This window comes from Rhinoderma darwinii, chromosome 4, assembly GCF_050947455.1.
Source record: "Rhinoderma darwinii isolate aRhiDar2 chromosome 4, aRhiDar2.hap1, whole genome shotgun sequence".
Classification (NCBI taxonomy): Eukaryota; Metazoa; Chordata; class Amphibia; order Anura; family Rhinodermatidae; genus Rhinoderma; species Rhinoderma darwinii.
Window position 1 is genome coordinate 283,807,993 of NC_134690.1, and position 21,752 is coordinate 283,829,744.

Sequence of the window (21,752 nt, forward strand, 5' to 3'; positions counted from 1 at the left end):
TTCAATTGGGTAAAATAACCTACTGCAGAACACAGGAGTTCAGCAAAAAAAATACTTATATTGCTCAGTGGTTAACAGTGGGTGTTTGTGCAGTGTGTGTTTTCGCTTGTGAGTCACTATGGGGTTGGGGTCGACACTCACTGTACAGTATTGCAGAATGTCTTGGCACTACATAAGCAACAGGAAATTTTAAAAAATCTTGTTTACTTCAACAGCATGCTTTTCATAGGGTAAGCATCTAGAAGTAACAACAGCTCACCCACAAAGTGATAGACCATACATACCCATAGAGCAGGGCCATCAAGTGCCAAAACATGAAGCGCATAAAAATTGATTTTCCTCTATTGTATCACTCACTACAGAGTTCCAGACTGCCTCTGGAAGTGATATAAGAACAAGAACTGTGCGTCGGGAGCTTTATGTAATGGGTTTCTGTTGTCGAGAAGCTGCATACAAGCCGAAGGTCACCATGTACAATGCCAAGCGTCAGCTGGAGTGGTATAAAGCACACCATCACACAGGACAAAATGTATTCTCTGGAGTGATGAATCATGTTTCATCTGGGAGTCTGATGGAGGAATATAGATTTGACAGATGTTTGTAGAACTCTACCTACTGGGATGCAAGGTGTCTGCAGTAAAATTTGGTGGAGGAGGGATAATGGTCTGGTGCTGGTTTAGTTCCTTATTTCCAGTGAAGGGTAATGTTAAATACAACACAAAAGAATGTTTTAAACACTTGTATGCTTCCAACTTGGTATCAACAGTTTGGGGAAGACTCTTTCCTGTTCAAGCATGATTGTGTCCCTTTGCACAAAGCAATGTCCATGAAGATATACCTTGACGAGTCTGGTGTGGAGGAACTTGAATGGCCACACAGAGAACTGACCTCAACTCTATTGAACACCTTTGGGATGTATTCGAGCACTGATTGCAAGCCAGACCTTCTCGTCCAACATCAATGCCTGACCTTACAAACATTCCTTTGGCTAAATGGGTAAAATTCCCATAGACACACTCCAAAATCTTGTGGAAAGTTTTCCCAGGGGAGTGGAAGCTGTTATAGATGCCAAAGGGTACCCAACTCCATTTTAACCATTATGGTTCGAAATGAAATGTCGAACAAGCTCGTATAGATGTGATGGTCAAGTGTCCACATACATTTGGCCAGACAGTGCACATACAATTTATTGGTTTACTTATACATCTATGCGCAAATATCTAATAAAAAAAAAATCAAATCTAATAATGTGAAAGCAACTAAGTGCAGAGAATCACATAGACATAGTTAAGAGATTCAGTTGTTCAGACTAAATGTCAAAATATATTTATTTATTTATTGTTGCATATAAAGCGCCAACCTATTCCATAGCAGTCTAATTTCCCTATCTCAGATCCACAGACCACAGTCAAAATATAGTAAGCCAAGTAATTTATCAGTATGTTATTGGAGTGTGGGTGGAAACCAGAACACCTAAAGGAAACCAATGCACACACCGGGAGAATATACAAATTCCATTCAAATATTTCCCTTTGTAAGATTCAAACCCTGGACATCAGTGCTACAAGGCAACAGCACTAACTACTGAGACACCTTGCTGTAGGGAAAAAAGATTCTAGTGACTTTGACCACTGAACGGTTGGGGGTGTTAGGCTGGTGGGTTTGAGTATCTCAGAAGCTGCTGAACACAGGATTTTGCGGCCAGAGATCTTACTGGGAGGAGAGGCTAAGTGGCAAAAAAACGATTAAAAAAGAGCAGCTAAGCGAGCGTGGGAGTGTGCATTGATATCAAGTGTGCAGTGTCTTAAATGTGACTTAAAGGGGCTGTACACTTTCTGAAACCTGATGACCTATCCACCGGATAGGTCATCAGTATATGATTGGTGGAGTCCGACTTCCGGACCCCGCACCAATCCGCAACTCCAGCTGCCTACGTGCACCGGATGTTTGGAACGGGATGCAGGAGTTGATGGCTCTGACCACTGCATATCGGCCGTTCGGCAGAACTGCAGCTCTGCTCCTATTCACTTAAATAGGAGCAGAGCTGCAATACTCTAGCTCGGCCGCTATTCTTTGACCGGAGCCATCTGCGTCCGGCACCTGGAGGCAGCTGGAGAGGCGGTTTGGTGCGTGGTCCGGGTGTCGGACACGTACTGATCATATACTGATGACCTATCCAGTGCATAGGTCATCAGTTGTCAGAAAGGGGAAAAACCCTTTAAGATACAGTGAAGGAGTGTTTGTAAATCCAGCAGCAAATAGCTGATTGAATATCTGTTTAAGCCTTTGGAGACACAGCCAGTCTTGGCCTTGTGGACGCAGCCTATTTTTTCAAATCTGACGTGTCGCTTTATGTGGTAATAACTTGGGAATGCTTTTACTTATTCAAGTGATTCGACTGTTTTTTCGTGACTTATTGTAGTTTATGGTAGTGAAAAAATTTGATCGATAAATTCAATATTTATTTGTGAAAACACCAAAATGTGGAGAAAATTTGAAAACATTTGCATTTTTCTAAATTTAAATGTATCTGCTTGTAAGACAGATAGCAATACCACACAAAATAGTTACTAGTTCACATTATCCATATTTCTACTTTATGTTTGCAGTGTTTTTTCAATGTCCTTTTTTTTTTCTAGGACGTTACAAGGCTTAGAACTTTAGCAGCAATTTCTCACAAGGCCTCAATCTAACACCTGGATTTAGGAGCCACTACATGGACACACGTCACATCCCCCATCAGATTGACTACAGATCCCTTAACTCCTAAGTCATCACTCCTATAACCTCAGTTGTATTGCCCCGGCTTATCTTAATGATGTATCACCTACTCTGATGTACTAATTGTCTTTGTGTAACATCTTAAATGTTGTGCTTTTTTCTAAGTCATTCATTTGTAAACTGCCTGAAGAAGGGGCCTGTGTGCTCTGAAAGCTTGCATATAGAACTTTTATGGTTAGCCAATAAAGCTATCATTCCTACTATACTTTTGTCTTTTTTGACACAAAAGTATTTAACATTGCATATTCTTTCTGGCTAACACGGTACTACACTATTTTTTACTGTACTTCGTGAAAATGGAGGATACCCCAATGTACCGAACACAGATGGATCTTAAAAACCAACTGAAGTAACTGGCACAACTGAATAGCGACATATTCTTCCTATTCAGATACAAAAAGGAGAATCTTATCCCCAAAGGCCTCATGATCAGGAATCCAACTGAATATACCTACAACACTCACTTTCATGGAAACTTTGCTGCAGATATTCTGAAAGACTGCGGAATCACTTTATTGGATATTTTTACAAGAAGAGAACCATCCAAAATTAGATTAATTCCCTAAATAATGCAATACAAGGACCTGGATCAAGTCTAACCAAGCAAGTATTAAAGGACTTCTACAATAAATTACAACATCAATTTATCATCTGCAAACAAAAGAAACTTAACTAAAGAAGAGAGCGGGTCTCAAAATACCAGAAGGAAAGCAAAATCTACATAACCATTTGGATATACCATGCTCTGTTGTAAACCTCTCTCAGTATGAACCATGCAAAATGGAAATGAATATTCTGACTTACATTTTGTCCCACTAAACCACTTGACAGACTCCAGTTTTGCAGTGACGTGGAGGAATACTTCCGCAGATTGCGGCTGAAAGAATTATTTTCTGACAAAACAGATATGACATCCCAAGCTGGGATGGGAAAAGAAACATCAAGAAAGAAGAAGACCAACTGGACCCCAAAACCTGGATACAATCCAACTCTGGATTACTACATAAACTTATCAGAAAAAAAAGTTAAATCTGAGATCTTGGACCAACAGTACAAGGTAACACACAATCTCAGCATGGAAGAAAGGAACGCCACAAAATCAATAAAATCCAACAAAGACATCATCATTAAACCAACTGATAAAAGAGGGGATGCTGATAATATGGACAGGCTCTGAACACGCACTGCTTTCTTTACTTTAAAGAGGCTCTGTCACCACATTATAAGTGGCCTATATTGTACATGATGTAATCGGCGCTGTAATGTAGATTACAGCAGTGTTTTTTTATTTAGAAAAACTATAAAAGTTCTGACCTATATTAGATTTATGCTAATGAGTTTCTCAATGGGCGTGTTTTACTATATGGCCAAGTGGGCGTTGTACAGAGGAGTGTATGACGCTGACCAATCAGTGACCAATCAGCGTCATACACTTCTCTCCATTCATTTATACAGCACATAGCGATATAGCTATATCGCTATGTGCAGCCACATAAACACACTATAACATTACTGCAGTGTCATGACAATGAATATACATTACCTCCAGCCAGGACGTGATGTGTATTCAGAATCCTGACCGCGTCTGTGTGAGACTACAGCACACCACAGCGAGATCTCGCTGTAAATGACAGTTTACAGCGTAATCTCGCGAGACTACGCCTGCTAAGCTGTAAATCACAGAGAAGTGCAGAGAAGTGGTCAGGATTCTGAATAGACATCACGTCCTGGCTGGAGGCAATGTATATTCATTGTCAGGACACTGCAGTAATGTTACAGTGTGTTTATGTGGCTGCAGATAGCGATATAGCTATATCGCTATGGGCTGTATAAATGAATGGAGAGAAGTGTATGATGCAGATTGGTCAGCGTCATACACTTCTCTCCACAACGCCCACTTGGCCATATAGTAAAACACACCCAGTTTTCCATTGAGAAACTCATTAGCATAAAGCTAATATAGGTCATATCTCCGTCAAAAATGATAGTTTTTCTAAATAAAAAACACTGCTGTAACTTACATTACAGCGCCGATCATATTATGTACAAGATAGGCCACTTATAATGTGGTGACACAGCCTCTTTAAGTTCCATCCTACTATCAAACTCACTTTCATTTACTCAAATTCTCAAATATATTTCCTGGACATGGCCATATACATGAGAGACAGCACCATACAAACTACAATCTACCATAAACCTACAGGCCGTCCAGCATATCTGGGATGGAACAGCTTTCATCCAAGACATATAAAGAAATCCATCATCTACAGCCAAGCTCTGCGGTACATACGGATCTGTTCAGACAGTGAAGACAGAAAACAACACAGGCTATCACTGAGGAATACATTCCTAGAACAGGGATACCATCCAAGGATTATAGATGATCAGATCTATAGAGCAACAAAAATTCCAAGGACCAATACTTTGGAGTACAAAAAGAAGGAAGACAACAGCAGGGTGCACCTAGTGGTCATATACAACCCCCAAATGAACGTCTTGAGGAAAATTGCTTCTGATCTCCAACCTATATTTAACAAAGACAATAAACTGAAGGAAATATTCCCGGATTTACCTCTCCTTGCATACAAACAGCCACCAAACCTAAGTAATCTCCTGGTCAGAAGTGCCCTTCCATCACCATCAGAGACTGGCACCTTTCCTTGCAACAGTAGAAAATGCAAGACCTGTACCAACATCTTGTCATCAAACACCATCCACATACCAAACACGCAACAGGACTATAAAATTACTGGCACGTTCTCATGTACATCCTACAATGTAGTGTACATGCATGATACTGTGCACAAGGTGCATTAATAAAGGAATCTACATTGGAGAAACAATACAAAAATTACAAACCAGGATTAATCTTCACAGACATACAATAAAACAGGAGGTGGATACATCCGTGGGAAAACACTTCTCTGCACCAGACCACAGTTTGGCAGATTTAAAGGTCCTAATACTGAGGGGTCATTTTAAAAACAACAGATAAAGAAAATTTTGGAATTCAAGCTGATGATAAAATTCCAGTAATTGACACAAGGCCTCAATCTGACACCTGGATTTATGAGCCACTACATGGACACACGTCATATCCCCCATCAGAATGACGACAGATCTCAAATATCCTAAGTCATCACCCATATAACCTCAGTTTTATGGGCCCGGCTTATCTTAATGATCACCTAATTTCTCAAATTGTACAGGGACGAATAGTATTCTTTGAATTGGTTCGCTATATCTGTGGGATGAATGCGCTTCGCTTTGGTATGGGGATCTATCAGGAATGGGATCCTAGACTTTTGATATTGCGACTTAAGCCTAGACGCTAACAGTTTGCCTGCTTTATTGTTCTAAGAATAATACCTAGCCTTTGTTTTTTTAAGATTCTTTTCATATTCAGAAAGCAAGCTATATCTAAGTTGTTGTCGAAGGGTAACAAGCCTATCCGCTTGTTGTGGAGTCTGTTTGGTTTTGTTAAGAGTTTCCAATTTATTAATTTCAGTTGTAATGGAGGAAATTGCAGCTAGTCTTTGTTTTTTTACTTTATGGCCTAATCGAATTAGAGTGCCTCTAATAAATGCTTTGTGGGCGTTCCACAGGGTAAAGGCATTGATTTTGGAAGTATCATTTTTTTGGAAATATTCTCAAAGGTCATCAGCTATAACTTGTTTATGATCAGAATGAGACAAAAGGAAGGGATTACATCTCCAAAGATATGTTGGGGTACACGTGTTATTATCTGCCAGGGTCAAAGTGATTGTTGCATGATCAGACCATTTCATGGACTCAATAGTTGAACTCTTAGCAGTAAGGAGCAATTCTTTCTCTATTACGAACATATCAATACGGGAATAACTATTGTGAACTGAGGAATAATAGGAGTAATCTTTCTCTGTGCTGTGTTGTGCTCGCCATACGTCATATAGCTCATGCTGCCAGAGCAAAGGGCCAAGCTGTAACTGTAGAAGTAAGGGGTTTGTTGTATCCAAGGAGGTATCTATTATAGAGTTGAAGTCTCCGCATAGTATTACTTTGCCCTTTCTGAATTTGTTTATAAGCCTAAATATTTTATGGAAGAAGCGACTTTGCTGTCTGTTGGGGGCATAGACATTAACCAAGGTATACGTTACATTATTAATTATACAAGTCAGTATAAGAAATCTACCCTGTGGATCAGTATGATTCTGAATCAGTTGAAACGACAGAGTATTTTTTACAGCAATCAGAACCCCTCTTGACTTACTATCAAAGTGTGACTGGAATATGTGTGGAAAAACCTGATGGTGAATACGAGTCGCATCTTTTGACAGAAGATGCGTCTCCTGTACACAAAAAATATCACAGGCTAGCGATTGTGATTCTTGCCACATATGTGCCCGTTTATGTGGGCCATTAACATTCAATGATGCTAACTTCAAAGCCATTTTGTAAAATTTAAAGTAGCTGATGACAGCAGTCCTTCCAAGGACATGTGTATATCACCATTTAACCCTTTGGGATAGTAAGTAATACTATACAAGCCTGTCTGATGCTTGGTACTTCTGCTATAACTGCTGCTGAAACATAAATAAAAAGAGAAAAAACACAGTAAACGAAAAAACTGCATAACACAAGAACAGATCATACTGTTCAGCTCATTGGGGGGAAAAAAAGTCTCAGTCAGCTTGAAGTCAAAACCGAGTCGCCACTACTGCATCAAAGTCGTTGGGCCTCCATAAGGATCCGTCGACGAACCCACTCCTGACGTAACTAACTTGGACAAATGTAAAAGAACACAAGATAAAGAAGGGTCCTTTCAACGTTTCCTTTGCTTGCGATGTTTAGCCTGCCGCCAATCTTCCTACACTCTAGTGGGAGGGCGGGTAGGAGGTTGATCCTGCAAATGTGCCTGAATGTTCCATGATTTCAATATAGCCACTCCTTCATGAAGATTTCGAATTATGTGGAGAGAATCATTGCGATGAATCAGCAAACGGCCTGGGAAACCCCAACGATATAAAATCTGGTTGTCTCATAGTGCACTAGTAATTGGGGCCAGTTGTCTTCTTAGTTGCAACGTGATAGCTGATAGATCCGCAAAAACTGATATTTTGTTGTATGGGGATGGCATTGCATCCTTTTTCTTGAGAGATGTCATCAACTGCTCTTTAATGTGATAGAAGTGAATGCGCGCTATCACATCACGTGGTATCTCGTCTGCCAGGTTGTTAGGCCTTGGAAGTCTGTGCACTCTATCTATGATAATATCTCTTGGCGAGCACTTCGGGATCATGGTTTTGATGAAGTCTTGAACATACATAAGCAGATCTTTCGTACCAACATCCTCAGTAGAGATGAGCGAACTTATCAAAAGTTCGGTTCGGCTAGTTCGCCGAATTTCACAAAAAAGTTCGGTTCGGACCGAACTAGTTCTGACCGAACCTGTCACTTACGTGCGCCGAGCATGCTACTGTCTCGGGTGCTGATAGAGTTAATGGGCTGCACTAACTCTTTCAGCAACCTTCACAGTACATGCTCGGCGCGCGGAAAATACAATTTAAATGTAATAAAAAAAAAAAAATTATACGTTCGTACTTACTTTCCTCCTGTCCGGCCTCCAGCGATAACGTTTCATCCCTTTCGCCGCTGCAGCCAACCACAGGCTGTAGTGGCGGTCACGCACGTCAGGATGACGCTTCATCCCACGTGACCGCCTCTGCAGCCAATCACAGGCTGCAGCGGCGACATGGATGAAACGTCATCGCTGGAGGCCAGACAGGAGGAAAGTAAGTATGAACGTATTATTATTTTTTTTGGCATGTATGTATGTTTGCATGTATGTATGTATGTATGTATGTATGTATGTATGTATGTTGGCATGTATGTATGTATGTATGTATGTTGGCATGTATGTATGTTGTCATGTATGTATGTATGTATATCTGTGCATGTATGTTGGCATGTATGTATATATGTGCATGTTTGTATGTATATTTGCATGTATATATTTGCATGTATGTATGTATGTATGTTTGCATGTATGTATTTTTGCATGTATGTTGTCATGTATGTATGTATGTATGTTGTCATGTATGTATGTATGTATATATGTGCATGTGTGTATGTATATTTGTATGTATGTATGTATGTATGTTTGCATGAATGTATGTATGTATGTATGTTTGCATGAATGTATGTATGTATGTATGTATGTTTGCATGAATGTATGTATGTATGTTTGCATGTATGTGTGTTTGCATGAATGTATGTTTGCATGTATGTATGTATGCATGTTTGTATGTATATTTGCATGTGTGTATATATATATATATATATATATATATATATATATATGTATGTATGTTGTCATGTATGTATGTATGTTGTCATGTATGTATATATGTGCATGTATGTTGGCATGTATGTATATATGTGCATGTGTGTGTGTATGTATGTATATTTGCATGTATATATTTGCATGTATGTATGTTGTCATGTATGTATGTATATATGTGCATGTATTTTTGCATGTATGTTGGCATGTATGTATACATGTGTATGATTGTATGTATATTTGCATGTATATATGTTTGCATGTGTGTATGTATGTTTGCATGTATGTATGTATGTTTGCATGTATGTATGTTGTCATGTATGTTTGTATGTATGTTGTCATGTATGTATGTATATATGTGCATGTATGTATGTTTGCATGTTTTTATTTTTGCATGTATGTTTGCATGTATGTTTATATATATGTGCATGTATGTAATTATGTTTGCATGTATTTATGTTTGCATGTATATTTGTGCATGCTTGTATATATGTATGTATGTATCTTTGCATGTTTGTTTGTATGTATGTATGTTTTCATGTGTGTGTGTATGCATGTATGTATGATAGTTTGCATGTATATATGTGTGTATGTTTGCATGTATGTATATTTGCATGTATATATGTGCATGCTTGTATGTATGTTTGTATATATATGTATGTATGGCCATGTATGATACTGTCTGCTGGCGCCCTGTATCTAAGTCAACTTCGTGGCAGGCTTCTATACATGGTATAACAGTCAGTATCACACATTAAACTGAATCTAAGCCTACGACATGTTTTATTTAATTTTTTTTTTCACAGGTTTGGTGTTTGGACTACGTCGGTTTCGAGGACTACTTAGATGACGTTTTTTTTTCTACAATAAAATGGTTAATGAGGGTTGTGTTGGGGGTGCTTTATTTCAATAAAATATTTTATCTATATCTTTGTCTTTTTCTTTTCAAATTTTATTACTACCACTTTAGTAATGGCCGCTGTCTGAGTGACAACATCCATTACTAAGGCGAGGCTTAGTGTTAGCCGGTGCAGAGGCTAACACTAACCACCATTATTACCCCGGTACCCACCACCACCAGGGGTGCCGGGAAGAGCCAGGTACGATCCAGTACCCGACCATCTGTTGTGATGGTCGGGCTCTGGGGCGGCCGCAGGCTGGTATTATGAGGCTGGGAAGGGCCAAAAACAGTGGACCTTCCCACCCTTGTAATGCTAGGCTGCTGCTGCTGTGTTGTATCTGGCTGGTTATAAAAGTGGGGGGGACCCCCACGTCATTTTTTTTTTAATTATTTATTTATTTTTATTTTTTTTTAAAAAAGACATGGGGTTCCACCCAATTTATCATAACCAGCCACATACAACACAGTGTTATTAGCCTGGGAATGGACAAAACCAGTGGCCCTTCCCACCCATGTAATGCCAGACTGCTGCGGCCTTGTATATGGCTGGTTATTAAAAATGTGGGGGACCCAACGTCTATTGTTAAATTAAAAAAAAAAACGACGTGGTGTCCCCCCCATTTTTATAACCAGCCCGATACAACACAGCAGCAGCAGCCTAGCATTACAAGGGTGGGAAGGTCCACAGTTTTTGGCCCTTCCCAGCCTCATAATACCAGCCTACGGCCGCCCCAGTACCCGACCATCACAACAGATGGTCGGGTACTGGATCGTACCAAGCTCTTCCCGGCACCCCTGGTGGTGGTGGGTACCGGGGTAATAATGGGTGGTTAGTGCTAGCCTCTGCACCGGCTAACACTAAGTACCGCCTTAATAATGGACGCTGTCAATCAGCCAACTGCCATTATCTAGGCACTAATAAAGTTTAAAAAAAAAACACAAAGACAATTCTTTTTTATTGAAATAAGAAATCCCCAACAAAACCCTCGTTAACCATTTTATTAAAATTTGAAAAAACGTAGATCTACGCAGTAGTCCAACGAATCGAAGATGTAGTCCAATCGGTACATCAAAATCTGCAACAACATAAAAAAACAGTTATCAATGTGAACAATACCAATACTTCTACTCACCTACACACATATATACACGCACGCACACACAAACAAACAACCATACACAGACACACACATATATACACAAACACAACAAGATATACACACACACACACACATAAACAGACAAACACACACACATATACACGAACTCACACATATACAAACAAAAACACACATATCCAAACACACACACACACACAGTTATACACACACATACACGAACACATATACACAAACACATATACAAACAAAAACACACATACCCAAACACACATATACACAAACACACCCATATATACACACAAACACACACCCATATACACACATATACACAAACACACACATATACAAAAACACACACAAACATCTACACACAAACATATACACAAATACACCCATATATACACAAACATATACACAAACACATATACACAAACACACCCATATATACACACACACACACACACACACATATACACAAACACACATATAAAAACAAAAACAGACAAAGTCACATACCCAAACACACATATATACACAAACACACACATACACAAACACGGTTTCTTTTAAATGCTGCTGGGGAACCCGCTCGATCCACTATATAAGGCTGCGCTACAGTGCAGCATTTAAAAGAAACAGGATCCTGACCTGTCCATAGAGTTTAAGGCAGCACAGAGTATTTCAGGAGATGAGCGTGCAGATTCAGTGCTGCTGTGAACTCTGCTCTTACCATTACGTAGCTCTCAGTCTGTTACCTCTACTCCACTCCTGTCCTCAATAACACCTTCACATGATTGGCAAGTCACCACGTAATGGTAAGAGCAGAGTTCACAGCAGCACAGAGTATTTCAGGAGATGAGCGTGCAGATCTTGTGCGGGGTGGTGACTTGCAAATCATGTGAAGGTGTTATTGAGGACAGGAGTGGAGGAGAGGTAACAGACTGAGCTACGTAATGGTAAGAGCAGAGTTCACAGCAGCACTGAATCTGCACGCTCCTCTCCTGAAATACTCTGTGCTGCTGTGAACTCTGTTCTTACCATTACGTAGCTCAGTCTGTTACATCTCCTCCACTCCTGTCCTCTATAACACGTTCACATGATTGGCAAGTCACCACCACGCACAAGATCCGCACGCTCATCTCCTGAAATACTCTGTGCTGCTGTGAACTCTGCTCTTACCATTACGTGGTGACTTGCCAATCATGTGAAGGTGTTCTTGAGGACAGGAGTGGAGGAGAGGTAACAGACTGAGAGCTACGTAATGGTAAGAGCAGAGTTCACAGCAGCACTGAATCTGCACGCTCATCTCCTGAAATACTCTGTGCTGCCTTAAACTCTGTGGACAGGTCAGGATCCTGTTTCTTTTAAATGCTGCACTGTAGCGTAGCCTTATATCGTGGATCGAGCGGGTTCCCCAGCAGCATTTAAAAGAAACAGGATCCTGACCTGTCCACAGAGTTTAAGGCAGCACAGAGTATTTCAGGAGATGAGCACGGGCAGCCGTTCATTTTTCCGAGCCGTGCTCCCATTATGCACACGACCGTAAAAACACCCGTTATTGCGGGTCGTAATTACGACCCGCAATAACGGGCTCATAGACTTCTGTTACCCACGGGTACCTTTCCGTTTTCTCACGGGAAGGTGCCCGTGCCGTTAAAAAAATAGAACATGTTCTATTTTTCTATTTTACGGGCCGTGCTGCTATAATTATAATGACAGCACGGTTCGCAAAAGCGGCCGGCTGCCCGTGGCCGGCCGGCCGTGCTCGTAGTTACGAGTCGTAATTACGAGCACGGCCCGTAAAATAAAAAAATAGAACATGTTCTATCTTTTTAACGGCACGGGCACCTTCCCGTGAGAAAACGGGAAGGTACCCGTGGCTAACAGAAGTCTATGGGCCCGCTATTTCGGGTCGTAATTACGACCCGTGATAACGGGTGTTTTTATGGTCGTGTGCATGAGGCCCCGTAATGACGGGTGGCTTCATGTGTGCACCCGTCATTACGGCAGCGTTGCTAGGCGACGTCAGTAAGGGTATGTGCACACACACTAATTACGTCCGTAATTGACGGACGTATTTCGGCCGCAAGTACCGGACCGAACACACTGCAGGGAGCCGGGCTCCTAGCATTATAGTTATGTACGATGCTAGGAGTCCCTGCTTCTCCGTGGAACTACTGTCCCGTACTGAAAACATGATTACAGTACGGGACAGTTGTCCTGCAGAGAGGCAGGGACTCCTAGCATCGTACATAAGTATGATGCTAGGAGCCCGGCTCCCTGCACTGTGTTCGGTCCGGTACTTGCGGCCGAAATACGTCCGTCAATTACGGACGTAATTAGTGTGTGTGCACATACCCTAAATAGTCACTGTCCAGGGTGCTGAAATAGTTAACTGATCGGCAGTAACTGTTTCAGTACCCTGGACAGTGACTACCGATCACAGTACCTGTAAAAAAAAAGACGTTCATACTTACCGGGAACTCCCTGCTTCCTCCAGTCCGGTCTCCTGGCCGTTGCCTTGGTGACCCGTCCCTCTCGACATCCGGCCCGACATTCCTTGATGACGATGCAGCCCATGTGAGCGCTGCAGCCAATCACAGGCTGCCGCGGCCTCTGCAGCCAATCACAGGCTGCAGAGGCCTCTGCAGCCAATCACAGGCTGCTGCGTCAGAAAAGGTCGGACTGGAGGAAGAAGAGGGACTCGTCACCAAGACAACGACCGGGTACGTATGAAATGCTTTTTATTTTATTTTTAATCAGCAGCCTCTTTTCTCTATCAGTGATTGATAGAGACAAGTGGCTGCCGATTTGTATAATGTTTTTGACCGGGTTCGGTCAAAACGGGTTCGGCCGAACCCGGTGAAGTTCGGATTCGCTGCGAACCGAACTTTTCCGGAAGTTCTGACCGAAACCGGGTTCGGTTGTCCCGGTTCGCTCATCTCTAATCCTCAGGAATCCCTCTAAATTTTATATTATTTCTACGGGATCTGTCTTCCAGATCCGCCATTTTAGCCTTCATCTGCGAGTCTTCGTCTTCTAATTCATAGTGGGCATCAATTAATTCGTTGTGTGAGGTAACAAATTTGCTTATTTTAGTCTCAGCATGATGCACTCTTTGTTCTACATCTTGCACTGCTACAGATAAGGGCAATTTAGCAAACCCAGCCTGTAGAGAGGCACTAAGAGCTTGTAACATTATCTTCATAGCAAGTTCTGTAACAGGGGTGTCTGAGGAGGACAGGTTATTCAGTTCCATTCCCATTCATGAGGTATTATGTCCCCTACCTGATCATTTGACTCGTCTCTGGAAATCCTGCGTCGTCTCTGCCGTTCTGGGCTCTTAGATCCTAAAGATGTCTGTGAGGAGGAAGCAGTGCCTGGAGCTGTAGACATAGGAGGGTGCCCACGTGTTCCTGCTGATAGGATTCTGCCGAGTACCGCGTTCTCGTCCTGAGTATCTGTGCACAAAGGAGTCAGACCCGGGACAGAGGCACTTCTTCTGGGCATAGACGCTACATGTGAGGACTTTGTAGGTGAGTGAGCCGCAGGCTCTGATGTTAAAGATCCTCTCTGAGATCTTGTCTCTCCGCCATCTTGTCCTCCCTCCGCATGGCGAGGAGGAAAGAAGTCGGTGAGCCGAGCTGGTCTCGTCACCGGCCTTTTTAGTCTCGGCATCCTGGGTGATCCCGTATCACTCACTGCAGCTGTCGGTATGTGGCGGACCTGTTTAGGAGGCTTGCGACGCTTAGGAAGTGTAGATGGTGCCGGAGCTCAACACTCACGCGGCCATTCGGTTCAGCAGCCAAGCCACGCCCTCCCCACTATACCCCTTGAAAAAATCTTAATGATCACCTCATGTACTAATTGTCTTTGTGTAGTATCTTAAATGTTGTGCATTTTTCTAAGTCATTCATTTGTAAACTTGCATGAAGAAGGAGCTTTTGTGCTCTGAAAGCTTGCATATAGAACTTTTATGGTTAGCCAATAAAGGTATCATACCATCTATACTTTTGTCTTTTTTGGCACAAAAGTATTTAACATTGCAGGCACATTTCAAAAGGCTATTTTTTAGGAATCAGTTCACTTATGAACTGGCTTTGAGGGCCTTATATATTATAAAGTCCACATAAATTACCCCATTTTAAAAATGGCCCCTTCAAAGTATTCAAAATAGCATTCAGAGAGTCTCTTAACCCTTTAGGCGTTTCACAGGAATTAAAGCAAAGTGAAGGTGAAATTTACAAATTTCATTTTTTTTGCCGAAATTCATTTGCAATAATTTTTTTCCTGTAACACAGAAGGTTTTACCAGAGAAACGCAACTCAATATTTATTTCCCAGATTCTGCAGTTTTTAGAAATATCCCACATGTGGCCCTAGTGTGCTAATGGACTGAAGCACAGGCCTCAGAAGCATAGGAGCATCTAGAGGATTTTGGGGCCTCCTTTTTATCTGAAAATATTTTAGGCACCATGTCAGGTTTGAAAAGGTCTTCTGGGGGGCGGAGCCTGACCGCTGAACGTGATGGCAGCATAAGATAGTGCTCCTCACAAGCCGGCTCAGATTCATAGAAAATACGAGGCACAACTTTACTTAAAATGGTGAAAACGGGGAAAGACAAACTCAGGGACACATCGTGCACTCCAGGATCGCAAAAACAACAGGCCGACCTGGATAAATTTCTGCAAAGACGAGATTCACAAACGGCGGCTGGAGCTTCCAAGATGGCGCCGTACCCTGCTTCTGAAGACTCAGATGCAGACAGCATGTGTGGAGCTGCTGCGGCGAACCCAGAAGCAGGAGGGATAACTAAAGCATTCCTTAAGAAAACCCTACAGCAAGCTATACTGCCAGTGATGAAGGAACTAACGGAGTTCAGGTCAGATTTTAAACGTATGGGGCACAGATTGGAGGCTCTAGAGTCGGCAGTGTCAGACACAGTCAATCATGCGGACTCGGTGGGGCATAAACTACAGGTCCAGGAGTCGCAAATGAACAGGGCACTAACTATGATTGAGGATATGGAGAACAGAAGCCGCAGAAAAAATATTAGGCTGAAGGGCCTAGCTGAGTCGTACGCAGCTGAGGCGTTACCATCGATTGCACGGCAAATATTCACCTCCTTACTAGGAGAAGACAGAGCGGAAAAGGTGGTGATAGAACGAATTCACCGGGCCCTGAGACCTAAACCTAAGCTGACAGACACACCACGGGACGTCATCTGTGGACTTTTAAGTTATGTGGATACAGCAGCCATCTTAACGGCTAACAGAGAGCAGCAAAGGGTGATGTTTGAAGGCTCTACTCTGCAGCTATATCAAGACATAGCGGCGTCTACACTGGCAAAGAGACGCATTATGAGACCATTGCTGGCGAAACTCCGGGAGATAAATTTGCCTTATACCTGGCTTTTTCCTTTCGGACTGGCTATCATTAAAGAAGGAAAGAGGATCCTGATTCATACACCGAACGATCTGGAGGAAGCTTGGGAACGCTTGGGAATCCGCCCTATCCAGATACCAAATTGGTTACCAGCTCAGACAGACATCACGCTGCCGGACCTGCCGAAGATGGAGCCTTGGTCTGTGTATTCCAAACACAGAACGCCACGTGGAAAGAAGCAGAGGGCAGAAGCAATGGAGGATGATGTGCCTTGAACTGTCCGGTCTCGTTCGTGAGATATTCCGTTTTCTTTCATTTATTTATGTCCTTAAAGGATGCTGAAAATTCTACTTCATACGAGTTGTTATAATGCATTTATTGAGGCAGCAAAATGATTGAAAAGTTTTGATATTTCTAGCTATGTTGACAGGGGCTTACATGTTTCTAGGTACCAGATAATATTTGTGGTAGATGGAGAACATGTAAAGGAGATATGTCGGCCCCAAATGATATGACAAGGAGTTACCCGGCAAAGCTTCTAGAAGCAGCTGGACCATAGATACTATATAAATCCCAGTTAGTGGAATATTGCAGACAGTATGGTGCAGCACTTATGTTTTTTGTGAAAACACTACTGGGCCAAAAGTGCCAAGTAAGTTATTACATTAGTTTATACTATCATAAGAAGCATGGGTAGCATCCGGTTGTGCTCTCATAAGAAAGAATTTCTATGTCTAGTGCCTGAACTAGAATGATTTCCTTAAATTGTTCGGATATTTGAATATTCAATTTCTCATTGTTCTTTATTTTTCTAATTTAATAAGTATATTATGGATCTGGGCCAGGCCCCGGCTCAGGATTATTTTTTCTCCCTCCCATATGCAGCGATGTAATGGTGACAGTATTGGGTGGGTAGTGAGATATCTATCACACCTATTGTATTATGCAATTGTCATAAAGAGGCCAAATAGGCCATATATAAGCTGCAGTTCCATAGTGCCTGGACACTTATTGATTGTTTTGTTGTACGTCTTCCCCCCTTCCTTCCCTTCCCCCCTACTCCTGTACTGTCAAATATTATACCCTAGCAAAATACAATTACAGCAATACCTTAACAAACGGAATAGCCTAACACACACATCACAAAAATGGCGACGATAAAGTTAGTGACTTATAATGTTAATGGACTGAATTCACCCCAAAAACGGAATCAGATTATAACGCTGTTAAAAAAGGAAAAAGTATCTGTAGCATTTTTACAAGAAACACATTTTAAAGTTGATAAAATACCTAGATTGCCTACTAACTATTTTTCTTCATGGTTTCATGGCTGCAGCTTGGGCTCTGCGGTACGAGGTGTCTCTATTGCACTACATAGGGACCTACCGTTCATCTTTCTGGCTAGACATGATGCGAGGGATGGCAGAGCACTATTTATTAAAGGTAAACTGGGCACACTTACATGCACTTTAGCGAATTTGTATGTCCCCAACAAATCACAGATAACCTGGTTACTCCAAATTCTGGAAGAGTTACGTGCTTTTGCAGAAGGCCCTATTATTATAGGGGGAGATTTGAACTTAACTCTTAATCCAGAAATGGACTCTTCAACCCATAAATCAACCATCCCACAGATTGGTAGACGGAAACTTTTGAACAAATTCCAAGAACTCAACTTACATGATGCTTGGAGAGTGATGAATCCTACAAAAAAGGATTATACATTTTACTCTCACCCTCATTACTCACATCAGAGACTAGATTATCTGTTTCTACATGCACACTTTATAACATCAATGGAGGCAACGAGTATTGGACAGATTACGGTTTCAGATCACGCACCGGTGTTTATTACATTGAGGGTTGCAGAGCTGTCCTCTAGAGAGTGGACATGGAGGTTAAATGAAACTCTTCTGGACTCCCCAGATCTGTGCAAGATATTGATAGAGTCATTGCAGTCCTATTTTGACATCAATGACACAGCGGATGTTTCAGGGACTATACTATGGGAAGCGCACAAGACATATATCAGTGGTATATTAATCTCCCTAGGAACAAAAATCAAAAGAGAAAGGGAAAGAGAAATTTTAGGGATGCTATCGAAAATAGCAGAGACTGAAAAGTTACATAAAACTACCCCAACCAAACAGTTACAGTCTGAATTGCAGATTCTCCGAAATAATTTGAAAGATACCATGAACAAAAAATTAGCAGCTAATTTGATGCACTATCAACAGAAGTTATACACACATGGGGATAAGGGGGGAAAATTAATGACGGCCCTGATCAAAAAGAAAAAAGAAAGGGCCTTTATCCATAAGATTAAAACTCCAGAGGGCCATACATGTACGACTACAGAAGAAATAGCGGGAGAATTCAGTGAATATTATTCGAAATTATACAATATCCCGGCTCCCTCTCTGACCTCAGATATCTCCAGATCTGCACAGATTGAAGAATTTCTGGGACCACTAAAACTACCTACACTCTCAGGGGATGATGCGGAGGAACTTATGACTCCGGTTACACTTGAAGAGGTGTCAAAAATACTACATTCCTTTCCTTCAGGGAAAAGCCCAGGACCGGATGGTCTAACTATTAAATATTTAAAAAATTTTAAAGATATTTTATTACCTCCGTTGGTTAGAGCATTCAATGACTTGCTACGGGGAAATAAATTCACGGCGCAGTCGTTGGAAGCGTATATTACAATTTTACCTAAAGAAGGAAAAGATCCTCTCTTATGTTCTAGCTACAGGCCTATATCTCTTTTAAATCTAGATCTCAAAATATGGGCTAAATTGCTATCCACTCGGGTTAAAAAGTTTCTGAATACCTTAGTTCATACAGATCAGAAGGGCTTTGTGCCGGGACGGGAGGGAATACAGAACTCCATTTGACTGATGCACTACATTCAGAAAGCGCATGAATCTAAAATCCCTCTAGTGCTAATGAGTACAGATGCTGAGAAAGCGTTTGATAGAGTGGCATGGGACTTCATGGCAGCCACTCTAGCAAAATTCAACTTTCCAGAACCATTTATTAAGGCAATATTTACACTATATAGTAGGCCATCGGCTAAGATAAGGGTGAATAGGGTTCTGTCTCCTTCTTTTTCAATAGGGAATGGCACAAGACAGGGGTGCCCTCTTTCACCTTCTCTATTCATCTTGACCTTAGAGACTCTTTTGCAAGCCTTGAGGCAAGATGACCGCATTAAAGGTTTAACTATAAATTCAAAACAACATTTAGTTCACGCATTTGCGGACGATATGTTACTTACCATCACAAATCCGATTAGTGCTATACCATGTATTTTAGAAGTTTTTCACAACTATGGATTGGTGTCTAATTTTAGAGTAAACTACACTAAGTCAGAAATTCTTAATGTTACATTACCACAGAGACAAGTGAAAAGGTTGGCAACTGCTTCCGAATTCCAATGGCCTTCGGAATCTGTGAAATACTTGGGTATCCAATTGCCTGCAGATCTTAATGAGCTATACAAGTTAAATTACAAGCCACTCCTTCGGAAGATAAAAGAGCTTCTTACCTCCTATAATATACCATACATCTCGTGGATGGGTAGGAGAAATTTGCTCCAGACATATATTCTACCTGTGGTACTTTACATTATGAATATGGTTCCAATTTACCTACCGAAAACTTTCTTCAAGACAGTGCAACAAATGTTTAACAACTACTTGTGGAAACAAAGAAGGCCGCGAATAGCATACCGCACTCTCACAAAGAGTAAGCGTCAGGGTGGAATGGGTCTTCCTAGTGTAGAGAGTTACTATAAAGCTATACACTTGCAGAGATGGTTGGACATGGCTTCAGCATCTGAGGATCTAGGAGGGTTAGTTAGGGAATCAGTATAGGGAGAAGATAACCCTTTAGCGATTCTTTGGGCACCGACCCAACAGGACATAAGCTCTATGAAGAATCCCTTAATGAAAGGCACTTTGGCGGTTTGGGCTAAGGTGGGCTTGAAAGAGGATGTACTTCCTCAACCATCACCGTTGCTACCGGTAGCGGCATTACCTAGATTCATTTCATTAAGGGTTGGTTCTTGCTCAGACTTGTGGAAATGTTTTGAAGGAATACGGATTAGAGATTTCATGTCGGAGAATAGAGTCCCAACAGCAGAGGAGATCCAGGCAATGAGGCAGGTAAATGCTCCAAAATTTAACTTTCTTCAGATACATCATATACAAATGGCATGTGAAAAATTTCTAAAACAGTACAATATAACTAGAGAGCTCACGTGGTTTGAAAAGTACCTAGCTACACATAAAGGGAGTAAACATAAAATATCCAAGATTTATCACCAACTGGTGGCACTTGGGGGGGTAGATCTGCCATCCTTCGTAGCAGCTTGGGAGGCGGAGCTCGGGCTGCAGCTGACGGATCAGGAGAGGAATACGGTCATGTGTAATTCTCATGGATTCTCCAGATGTGTGAAACTGCAAGAAAATCACTATAAGTTGCTCACTAGATGTTATAAGACCCCGCAAGCACTATATCGTATGGGGCTTGCCCCAAATGCTCTCTGCTGGAGGTGCAAGTCTCATGAGGGATCGTTCACACATATTTGGTGGACCTGCCCGGGGGTTATCTCCTTCTGGACACAAATCGAAAGACATATAAACTGGGTATGTGACACAGATATAGCTTTAACCTGGGAAAACATAGCTTTGGGACTTCCTTCTAGTACCATGGCCTTGTCAAAAAAGCAATTGCATACACACTTATTAGCAGCTGCAAAAATATTAATACCTTTGCATTGGTTGCAAACCACTGCCCCTACAGTAGGGAACTGGGTAGATAAGGTTAACCAAATCTGTCGTATGGAAGAACTATCCAATAGAGTGGAAAACACTTACGAGAGGTTTTTGAAGATGTGGTCTCCGTGGATTCAGCGTAGAGATAACTTAAGCCGGTCAATTTTATAATTTGATAATCATATAACTCTATAATACATATGGTTTTTAAATTATAGGGTATAGCTGACATTCATTCATTTACCCCCCCCCCCCCCTCCTTACCTACTTCCAAAATCTGTCCTCACTACCAACCCTTTCCCCACGTTTGGGGTTTCCCCCTTCTTGATGTTTGATGTATAATCATTTTCTATGTCATCATTTGGCGCATTTCTAAATGTACGATTAAAGGTGTTACTGATACGCTTTGAACTGAATTGCATAAAGTACACACTGTGGTTGTAATAAATGGCATTTATT